Genomic DNA, 12,603 nt, shown 5'->3' with positions numbered 1-12,603 from the left:
AAATCACTGCTACTTTAATCAACTTCTTAATGTTTGATAGCTCATCATAATTCTTTGTGTTGTGTCTTTGTAAATGTTTGTATGTGCTTAACACTATTAAGTACATTATTGTGATAATAAAAATAATACCATAAAAACTTAACTAGGGGCAAATCTCAGAGAACTCTACCCACTTATTTTGGAAATTATAGAATTTTATTTTATTTTATTTTTTAAGATTTTATTTGATACACAGAGAGAGAGTACAAGTAGGGGGAGTGGCAGGTAGAGGGAGAGGGAGAAGCAGACTGCCTGCTGGGCAAGGAGCCCAATGTGGATCTTGATCCCAGAACCCTGGGATCATGACCTGATCTGAAAGCAGACGCTTAACCAACTGAGCCTCCCAGACATCCCAAAATTACAGAATTTTAAATGATGTATAGGAAGCATCTGATTTCATGGCTTCAAATGATGGAATTAAATTTCTGTCCCAAGTAGGAGACTTTCCGCCATGTTTACACAAGTGCAAACTATAATCCAGCTGGTCCATCTGCTACAACTCAAATTAGTGGATTCATTAAATAAGTGCCTGCTGTCATTGGTATTAAACACAACACAAGAAAAAAAAAAAACAGCAATTATGTAAAGCAAACTCGAAAGAGACTTTTAGCCAAAATACCCGCACTTGTTTCCAAAGTTTTGGAAAGGAGAAAATTGTTTACTTTCATTAATTACCAAATTAAAGAGAAATTATTTAACTTATTCAAATGGTCAGCAAACAAAAAATAAAATATTAATCACCCAGAACCATATCAGTTTGTTCAACCAAAAGGTTCATTTGATTTTTTAAACTTCTATGTATATAGTATTTATCTGTTTATATAGTATTATATTGTACATTCTAATCTACAGTTCTGCACTGTAGTAATTAGAAAGTGAGAATGGTCACATTTCCCATATAATATACTCCTATTTTTGTGGGGAATTCTAGGTTAAAATTCTATCTAAGATTTCTGTTTCCAACCATGACTGAGTTACCAGTACTAGATTAACTATCTTGGTTTAAACAACTATAAAGTTGAATAAAATAGATGAAGCATCAGATGATACATTTTCGGTGACAGGTAGCAAAGAACAGTAATCTATGAGACAAAAGGAACCCACTGTGATAAGTACTTCAATTCCCCAGACTTTGGTCTGGAGGCACTTTCCAAACCACTGCACAAAGACATGGAGCCCAGGCATAGCACAGCAGTCTCCTTTTTTGTAGAAATTAACAAAACTATAAAAATTGTATGAAAGTGAAAAGGATGCACAATAGCCAAAATGGTCTTGAAAAATAAGAACAAAGTTGGAAGATTCACATTATCTGGTTTCAAAATTTACAGTAATCAAGGCACTGTGGTGTTGGCTCAAGGGTAGACAAATAGACCAATGGAATAGAATAGAGTCCAGAAATAGACATCAGTTATATGGTTAATTGATTTTTACACACATCAAAGTAGTTCAATGGAGAAAGAGAAGTTCTTTCAACAGAAGGTATTGGAACAATTGGATATTCATACGGAAAACAACCTAACTTCAAACTCTCACAGTTCTCAAAAAGTATTTCAAGAAGGATGATAGATCTAAACACAAAAGCTATTATAGGATCTTAGGAATTCTTCATATATTCTAATAAAAATCCATTTTTTAAATATAAGTAATGCAAATATTTTCTCAAATCTATGAATGCCTAGTCACTTCACTTTTACATCACTTTCTTTTTCTTTTTTTTTTAAGACTTTATTTATTTATTTGTCAGAGAGAGAGCACACAAGCAGGGGGAGCAGCAGGCAGACAGAGAAGCAAGCTCCCTACCGATCAGGGAGCCCAATGCGGGACTCGGTCCCAGGACCCTGGGATCATGACCTGAGTTGAAGGCAGACGCTTAACTGACTGAGCCACCCAGGAGTCCCTTACATCACTTTCTTAATGGTATCTTTGATAAGCAGAAGTTTTCAATTTTTATGAAGTCTAATTTATTATCTTATCTTTTTATGATTTGTGCTTTCCGTGTTTTATCTAAGAAATATTTGACTCCAAGCTTGCAAATATATTCTCGACGTTTTCTTTACTATGCAGAGGTTCAAATACAAAAGTTGTGTGTAATGACTACTCAGGTGTCTTCCTCAATGGGTATTTTTTAAAAAATAAAGGATTTAGCCCACAAGTTCCTGAAAACATTAACTCGCACTTCTAGACCAGATCATTGTTGGAGGTGCACAAGGGATAGTTACAAATGTCAATTTTCTCTTTATTTTTAAAATTTATTTATTTATTTATTTCTTTGGAGGGGAGAAAGAGGCAAAGGGAGAGGGAGTGAATCCCAAGCAGACTCAGTGCTGAGAGCAGAACCCTACACAGGGCTCAATCCCAAGACCCTGAGGTCATGACCTGAGCTGAAATCAAGTTGGACACTTAACTGACTGAGCCACCTTCTCTTACTTTAAATATGATGTCTTAGGGGCACCCAGATGGCTCAGTGGGTTAAGTGCACGACTTGATTTCAGTTCTGTTCATGATCTCAAGATCATGAGATCAAGCCCGGCATGCTCAGCATGGAGCCTGCTTAGGATTTTCTCTCTCCCTCCTTCTCTGCCCCTCCCCACCTACTCGCTCTCTGTCTCTGAAAAATAAAGTTAATCAATTTTTTTAAAAAAGATTTTAAATATGATGTCTTAAAATTTGATCCTGAAAGAAAAGTAAACTACATGGTATCTTGCTCAATTTTCTTGTATATCATAACAACAAACATTATAGAGCATTAAAAAAAACTAAACTGGTTCAGTTGGTAGAGCATGTGACTCTTGATTTTGGGTTCATGAGTTCAAGCCCCATGCTGGGTGGAGAAGTTGCTTAAAAATTTTTTTAAAAAACTAAAAAATTAAAAATATATATATATTTTTGTCCCACATGACACTCTTGGCAAAGAAAATTTGTGTCAAGGCTCAGTAGAACTGCCCCACCTTGTGTTAAGGCTCAATAGAACTTTTCTACCAATACATATGGTATTTTCAATGCAGCACCATGCTGGAATTATGATAGATCCATGTCATCTGTTTCTGAAGTGCCCTTTATCTAACTACTGAAATTACACACACACAAAAATGCCCAAATCTATTCAGTTACACAAACGAAACCTTGTATGAATTTCAAGGGAAGTATGATATGCTGTAGGTGGGACTAACACAAGAAGACACAGAACTTGAGTATGCAGCAAGATATTGCCTTACAGGGGCGCCTGGGTGGCTCAGACGGTTAAGCATCTGCCTTCGGCTCAGGTCATAATCCTAGGGTCCTGGGATCGAGCCCCGCATCTGGCTCCCTGCTCCGCGGGAGGCCTGCTTCTCCCTCTCCCACTCTCCCTGCTTGTGTTCCCTCTCGCTGTCTCTCTCTCTCTGTCAAATAAATAAAATCTTTAAAAAAAAAAAGATATTGCCTTACAAAGCAATAGGTAGAACACAGTGCTGGCCTGGCCACTTCCCCTCCCTCACAGTTTCTTATCTACATTCTTACACTTTAGGTATTACATTGATCATTAAACTAAGGGCATATCTCCATGAAGAACTGGAAATTTGAAGAAACAATATCAATTCATATATATCCACCTGGTGATATACAACCCTTGTATTCTTGATTGCTGATTCAGCAGAAAATCAAAGGGTAAGCCAAAGTAGATTCATCATGCATACCAATAGATGAACTTGGACCAACCTTTGAAATCTGACATAGTAAATGCCCAGACTTGTGCTAGGGTTTTAGGAATACAAAGATGAATGAGACACAACTTGAGACCTCAAATAGCTTAAGCTATTGAAATAGCTCTCAAATATTCTGAATGAAGCCAATTCTACTGAGACATGACCCACAGCCAATCTTCCTGACTCTTGATTTATAAACAAATTTGTATTATGTATTAACTTTCTTTAGTAAGAGAGCTATAAATGAATTATTTTAAATTAGAATCTATCTGTGCTGCATACTCTTGGATTATATGAGCAGCTCAAAGTTGATAAATCATTGATAAAAAGACATCAAAAATAGTGGGTTTTTTTTTAACCTAAAATTGAGAATAGCAGCAAATTAAAAATCATAGTACCACAAGGAGTAAAAACCTAAAAACTATATTTCCCAGACACCTTGGCAAGCAATTTTCTGTTTTAAATTCTATCAGAGAGGCACTCAGAATGTGGAAGATTGAAGAGAAAGAAAAGCATTGTTCTCCTCCAGAAGCAATGCGTACAACATGTGTTTCTCAGACCATGAGTGCAAATAGCTTGTGCTGGAGTTGATCCAGAAGCAGGAGTGGGAAAATCAAACAGGGAAGGGAAAAAGCGAATAAAAGGACACTGACATGTGGATTACACCATAGTCAACTAGGGCTCAGTCCTGCTGGAGACTCTCTGAGAGACTACGTAGAACAGATTTCAGGGAGAAAATTAAGGAGCAACCAATAAAAAGTAGAAAAAAACTGGAAAAGAATGGTGTCAAAGAAGCCAAGGAAGAAAACAATTTCAAAACTGACTACAGGATCAAATCGAGCAGATTTGGCAAGAAAGATAAGTTCCTAAAGTGTCTTTGAAATGGGCATTGTTGGGGTCATTGATAATTGAAGCAAAGGCATTTTCAGTGATATGACTGGGACAAAGCTTGACTGAAGCAGCTTGAAATTTAGAAATTCAGCTGTGAAAGTGAGCAGAGAGTAAGGGAGGCTGCTAGAAAAAAATATATAAATGTAAATGTCTGTATTATGAATTCTATAATAGATTCTTATATTATTCATTTATCTATGTATACTCAAGATCACAAAAATACTATAAATATAAATACAAATACTTATTAAGATTTTTATATTCAACATTTCATATAGGTTTTTAGGACTTTGTTATTCATAGTGAAATGGGATAATTTTCTCTTGATTTATTAGTTTATCTGAGTAGTCATTTTAAATGAACAACTTTTCCTCATATTTAATAACATTAAATAAAAAATTGAGCTCCTTTATATACTCCAATCATTTGGTTTCTATGTTTTTTCCATGCTGAAAGTGACAAAGCTTTTAATACTTTAGAGTTGCCTACAAAAAGCTCAGAAATGCTTGTACTAATTGAGAATTTGTCAGTATGTTACCCTTGGATGCATGTGGGTAAGTCACACTGGTATTAGGAGAAACACAAAAATGCAACGCAATAAGGCTTTACAGTCTTTTATTTTTTAACACAATTCATGGCTTCATAGCATACCCTACCTCTTAAAATGTGAATTTAGAAAATCCTATTCTAAGCGTAATGGAAGCAGCTTCTTTTTTCCTATATTAGAATTTACATCTGCGGTACTATCAAAATAATTCCATAGGTCTGTATTCAACCAACAGTGCAACCAATAGTTTAGCCTATGCTAACCATTAGAGATATGAGCATCAAGAAGACATGTCTTGGATTAAGTTTTTTCAAATCACAGCTTGAGATCAATTAGAATTTCATTAAATCAATACATTGGATTGCACCAATGTTTCTAAAGAAATGGAATGGAATGGAAAATATCAGAGTACATTTCCCTTAGCAAATATAAATATTGTTTCATGAAATTTAATTTCAGCATTATCAGTAACTCACATAAAAGGTATTTCTTACCACAGTTGAAAGCAAAAAGATTTGAAAGCTATTGTTATAGACTATTTCATAATCCAGGGTGATGGCTGAGGGAAGGGGGGCTGTTTGATGATAAACATGTAAAGAGAGCATTTCAATGTAATAATATAAGTGCTACAGTAAAATGATATTCAGGATTGTATGGAAATTGGAGAAAAGGCATTTATTTAACCCAGCCTCTAAGGTAACAGATCTTTTTAAGAAGAAAATAAATGCAAGTGTCTACCAATTATACTATTCAGCAACATAAGGTTATTTGTTAAAGTTTGAAATGCGTCACATAAAAATAATTTGAAGTACTACTCTTAGAAATATTGTTATGGCTTATAAAATGCTGTACAATACTGCTTAGGTATTAAGACCTCACAAGCTACAATAACATATATTTTAATGGAATTAAGAAAAAAAGTTATATAACTTTTATCCACAAATTTTTGGAGTTTACCTTTGAAGTTATAAAATATGTATTAAAATAAATATGTTGTTATTCACATTTGGATACATTTCAAATTGATTTTTAGCTTTATATTAAAGAAAAAGAAGCACAGATCAAGAATGCAACATACATATTTAAAATCACCAGGTTTCAATAAACACTTACACAGTAACGTTTCCAGACCTGTATCTTCCAGTATTGAGCATCTCCTTCTGAATTCCCACAAATACCTCAAATTCAACATTATCAAAATAAATTTTTTATTTCAAAAATAAGATTCTCTTCAGGGTGCCTGGCTGGCTTAGTTGGTGGAGCATGGCACTCTTGATCTTGGAGCCATGAATTTGAGCCCCACATCATGTGTAGAGCTTACTTAAAAAAAAAAAAAAATACTAATTACATTCTCTATATACCTGACCTGGTTAAGTAGTTACTTGAGCCAGGAACCAAGTAGTTATCTTAGATTCCTTCCTTTCCATCATATATCATTTCCAATTAGTTAATCAAACTGGTGGGTTTTCCAAACTTAATTTATCCCTCCCTTTTCTTTCACCTTCCACTGCTTTAATTAATTCATCTCTTACAAAAAGTTTAATAGCCTTCATACCTCCCATCCTGGCCTCCTCAAATCCAACCTCTTTTCTGCTGTCAGAGTGATGCTTCTATAAAAGAAATCAAAAGATGTTTTTCCTCTACTTAAAATTCTACAATACCTCCTTATTTCTTATAAAATAAGATCTGAATCTTGCCACACCCACGTGAGCTCCAGATGAGAATACAGCTGAGCCAACACCTTGAACTGAAAACTGAGTTAAGTTATGTCCAGCCTTCTGACCTATAGAACTGTGAGCTAATAAATGGGTGGTTTTTTTTAAAGATTTTATTTATTTATTCGAGAGAGAGAGAATGAGGGACAGAGAGCATGAGAGGGACGAGGGTCAGAGAGAGAAGCAGACTCCCTGCCGAGCAGGGAGCCCGATGTGGGACTCGATCCCAGGACTCCAGGATCATGACCTGAGCCGAAGGCAGTCGCTTAACCAACTGAGCCACCCAGGCGCCCTAAATGGGTGTTTTGTAAGCTATTTAGTTTATGGGAATTTGTTGCTCAGCATTAAAAAACTAATACATGATGTAAAGACTTCCTTATTTGAATTTTGGAATTCAGAGAAGCAAAGTTTCCTAGGTCCATAGTTGTAATTGATTAACGACCTCAAACAAGACAATGCCTTTCTTTACTCTGTAAAATCCCATAACAAAACAACTTCATATTGGTCAAAATAATATATTTATAGTTAAAATAACCTCTTAAACACATAAACAAAATCTTCACTGTATTGATCCTTTTCTTGCTTTATAAAGAATATTTCTTACCTGCCATAAAAATGGGTTAATTTTAACTATGAATTTAACAAAAATGGTATATGTTATTCAAAAGAACCTCAACTATCGGTTCTGACATACTTTCTAAATAACATATTAGTATTTCATGTGCTTAGTTTTTAATACTGCTGAAATAATCATTAATATTATAATTTATTCTTTTTTTAATATTTTATTTATTTATTTATTTGAGAGCGAGAGCGCATGAGAGGGGGGAGGGTCGGAGGGAGAAGCAGACTCCGTGCTGTGCAGGGAACCCGATGCGAGGCTTGATCCCGGGACTCCGGGATCATGACCTGAGCCAAAGGCAGACGCCTAACCGACTGAGTTCCGTCCCTACAATTTATTCTTTAATCCTACTTCTCTATAGGTAATTTTAGGTTAATATTCTGACAGAAACCACTGCTCTGCAGTCAGGAGTTAAAAAAAGGAAAGAGAAATCTATTCAGTTTGCCTTTTTAAATATTCTGAGGAATCTCTTTAAATAAAGCCCACTTAAACAATGAGATATCCACATTTAGAATTTCAGCAGTTTTTATTCTTTTAATGATTGCTTCAGTGTTGATGTTATTAAAATAAAGAAAAAAACATTAAAATTACCATGACAAAGTAGCAACATAATTTATTTCCTAAAAGAAGTTGGCTGCCATCTCTTGGACTATCTGAGCATTGTGCTTTCAAAAACAACAAACAAATTAGGCCTTCAGCCTTCACATTGCTAAAATTTCTTCAAGAAAGAAATCAGACACGTTATAATATTATTTTTATATACTTGATTATTTTACTAAAAAGCTGACTTATAAAACATTTATGTATGTGGTTAAATTTTCCTGGATGTGTTCAAAGAGGCTTATCCAAACAGAAGGGAAAAAAAGTATACATTATCCTTACCTTAAACTTTATGTTTTTATTTAAAATATTACTTGAGGGGCACCTGAGCGGGGGCGGGGGGCAGTGGATTAAGTGTCAGATTCTTGGTTTCGGCTGAGGTCCTGATCTCAGTGTGGTGCGATCAAGCCTTGCAGCAGGCTCTGTGCTCAGTGTGGAGTCGGCTTGAGATTCTCTCTCTTTCTCCCCCTGCCCCTCCCACTCATGCTCTCTCTCTCTCTCTAAAATAAATAAATAAATGTTTTAAAAATAAATAAATTAATTAATTAATTAATACAAATATTACTTGAACAACTCCACTTAGTGACTCTTCTATCTTGTCATATAGTCATGGCTACAACACTGGTCACTTTTATCCTGAATACGTTGGTTAGTAAGATGCCAAGACTGATTCAATTCTTTTGAAGCTAGTTGATAATGTGACTCAAGAGATGAATAATTATTGCTTCTCTCGACATATGTATAATTAGAATCAGTTTTTTTTTATTTTATGGACATTGTGCAGCTAAGACTAATAGGACAAAGAGAAAGCTTAATTATTAGTATAAAACTACAGTACAGGTAAATAAATTCATTTTATAGAAGTTAATGATAAAAACTCACAGTTTAATCTTAACACTCATGATTGCTTATCATCTTCATGATTGTGCATTCATGATTACACCAATTATATTTTTTAATTTTTTAATATTAATAACATTAATATTAATTATGATTTTCTAAAAGTTAAAGAAAAAGCATTTGTGATGCCTCATTCTCTAAATATATAGTTTTACTTAGAAAATGTTGAAAGAACAAGACTCGAAAAATTAAAACAACAGAATATAAAAACAAAGCCATTTATCTCTCATTTAAAAAGGAATCTTATGACAACCTACAAATAACTAAATTAAAATTTTTAAGTGATTCTGCTTTTCGAAGTAATAAGTGTTAATAAACTCAAACATCATAATCCTTTTGGGCTCACTATGTGTGTGAAAAGTAGAAATCTTTGTTGGCAATTAGTAAAATGCAGTAATGGTATGAAAATAAAGGAGCATTTTGTGACTCCTTAAAACCTTGGTTTTCTATTTTTAATGCGTTCAATTAAAGAACTTGAGAAAGTAAAAAGAACACCATTTAATTGCTTCTGAGGTTGTGAAAATTGCTAGGGCATTTGAAATGATGTAACTTTAAAGTAATTGTTATCATCTTGTTAAGGATTACATGTGCATGTAATTCATAATTATTAACTCTTTCACCGGTCAGCTCATCCAGGATGAGATTATAGAAAAAGTAAGGAATGGTGGGTCTGATGTACAAATAATTTGAATTTGGACTAATTGCTCAAGTAGTAAAATCCATATTGCTTGATTTCTTAATTATCTAGGCAAAAACCTCAAGTGAATTACAAATATAAAGGAAGATAGTTATAAATAGAATTCCAACAATTGTCACCAAAAGAGAAGAAATTTGTTGGTACCTCTGGCTTAGAGTTGTAAACTCCTTATGACACCTGGTGGATATTGTTGAAAAGGCAAGTAATAGCCTAATGCTTCCAAGAGAGCAACCACTAGTCAGTCACCTGTGGCTGTTAAGCACTTGAAATGTGGCTAGCCCGAATTGAGATGTGATGTTCAAAGACTTAATATGAAAAAAATATATAATATCTCACTAATAATGTTCTAAGTTGATTACATGTTGATGATATTCTGGATATATTGGTTAAATAATATTATTATCAAATTAATTTCTCTTGTTTCTATTTACTTTTTCCTTATGTGGCTATTAAAAGTTTTAAAGTTACATATGTGGTTCACATTTATGGCTTGGATTATAATTGTTAGTACTATGATAGCATCTAAGCCTTAGATATTACTATAAGGGTATTACAAAATTTCTTAGCTCATTTGTGAAAATAGAAAAAGATTTGTAATTTAAGATTGATAGGTGTGGTAGGCAGAATTTTTATTTTTATTTTTATTATTTTTTTATTTAAATTCAATTAGTCAACATATAGTACATCATTAGTTTTTGATATAATGTTCAATGATTCATTAGTTGCTTATAACACCCATTGCTCATCACACCAGAATTTTAAGATGACCACCAATGATCCACATCCTTGTATAATCCCCTCCCCCTTGAGTGTAGGGCCTGCAAAAATGATGAGATAGCATTCTTTTGATTAAGGCACAGTATATGGCAAAAATGAAGGGAGTTTGCAGATGTGATTAAGGTCCTTGGGCGCCTGGGTGGCTCAGTTGGTTAAGCGACTGCCTTCGGCTCAGGTCATGATCCTGGAGTCCCGGAATCGAGTCCCACATCGGGCTCCCTGCTTGGCGGGGAGTCTTCTTCTCCCTCTGACCTTCCCCCTCTCATGTGCTCTCTCTCTCTCTCATTCTCTCTCTTAAATAAATAAATAAAATATTAAAAAAAAAAAAGGTCCTTAATTAGTTGACCTTGAGTTACTCAAAAGGGCTATTATTCTGGGTGGGTGTGCCCTAATCAGAAGAACCCTTAAAAGAGATTCAAAGTAGCAGTAGACACTATCCTATTGGCCTAGAAGCAAACTGGCATGTTGTGGAGAGAGCCACGTGGCAGGGGATGGCGGGAGTCTCTAGGGGCGTGGGGGGGGGGACTCAGATCTTCAGCTATAAGAAAGAGTTCTGCCAACAACCAGTGAGCCTGGAAGAGGACCCAAACCTCAGATGAGTTGAAGCTCCATCTGACAGCTTCCTTGCAGCCTTCTGAGACTCTAAGTCAGAGAACCCCAGCTAAGCTGTTCCTGGACTCCTGACCCACAGAAACTGCAAGATCATAAATATTGTTTTAACTACAAAGTTTGTGATAATTTATTATGCAACATTAGAAAACTAATATACTATACCTCGAGCCACTTTTTACTTTACTTTTGTGTTATGATCATATGGATAACAGTAATATCAGTAATAATAGCTTTTTTCTTTTTTCACCAAAGACATATTCATCATAAGAAGTCAAAACCCGCAAGAAAAACCATAACTTCACTATAGCACACACTAAACTGTAACTTTATTGTCGCATGCATTTTATCATAGCATATAAGTGGAAATAGAAATAAATACAAGAAAATTATATAAAGTCTAATATAAACCTCTCAACAGAGCTGTGCTGCGTAAATTATAGTAGCCCCAACACAGAGCTGTTTTAAATTTAAAGCAGGGACACATTCTTTTTTCTTCATCATTTAGTGCTATTTTGGCACTTAAGGTCACTAGACTTCTTTTTTTTTTTTTAAGATTTTATTTATTTGACAGAGAGAGACACAGTGAGAGAGGGAACACAAGCAGGGGGAGTGGGAGAGGGAGAAGCAGGCTTCCCACTAAGCAAGGAGCCTGATGCGGGGCTCGATCCCAGGACCCTGAGATCATGACCTGAGCCAAAGGCAGACGCTTAACAACTGAGCCACCCAGGCGCCCCAAGGTCACTCGACTTCTAATGTTAAAGAGACAAATGTGTGCTGGTAAAGAGAAATCCAGGGTATGTGTAGAGGTAAAACCAATCCTAGGGAGCTCATACCTAAGTTGGGACCTCTAAACAGAGGTTTTAATGATTTGGAAGTTCATCTAGTATCAGAGAACTTTCACGCTGCTGCTTTGAATTCCTCAAATTTATAGCATCATCTTGACCCACATTTCCTCAAGCTGCAGATTAGCTCAAAGAATAGCGGCGCACAAAGACCTCTGCCCTGTAGCCCTGCAAATGATTCTGTCACTCCAGCTTCTCCAATCAGCTTACTATTCATCAAACTCACCGTAAGTTTTCTATGTTCTCAAGCCTTTGCGCACACATTTTGCTTTTCCTGGAATGAATTTACCATTGCTTCCATGACTGGAAAAGGTCAGCTCTCCTAAGAACCTTTCCCATCTCCTGGAGTTGACTTCCTGAATAGCTTCTGTTTTTTTTCCAGTTGGTTTGCTTTATTCCTGGAGGCCAACTAGCAGAACAAGTATGGCAACATTGGGTGGCAATTTTGTGATTTATTAGCTACACTGATTCATCAGAGTCAGTGAGTGAAGATACAAGTTTGCAAAAAATTTCTAGAGTACATAGGTTTAGATACATGTACTTATACAAAAAATAAAAACTCCTCTCTTTGTTTCCTTCCTTTACCACTTCCCCTGAGATTGCATTGGACCCACTCCTTGGTTTCTGCCATTTGCATGTTATTAAAATACAGGGAGTTATCTGTCCCTTTCTTGTTAT

Source organism: Eumetopias jubatus, unplaced genomic scaffold, assembly GCF_037043125.1.
Source record: "Eumetopias jubatus isolate StellerSeaLion01/CBP00866 unplaced genomic scaffold, mEumJub1_p1.0 scaffold_3, whole genome shotgun sequence".
In the NCBI taxonomy this organism is placed as follows: Eukaryota; Metazoa; Chordata; class Mammalia; order Carnivora; family Otariidae; genus Eumetopias; species Eumetopias jubatus.
The sequence above is the reverse complement of the archived record's forward strand: the minus strand, read 5'-3'. Positions refer to the sequence as shown.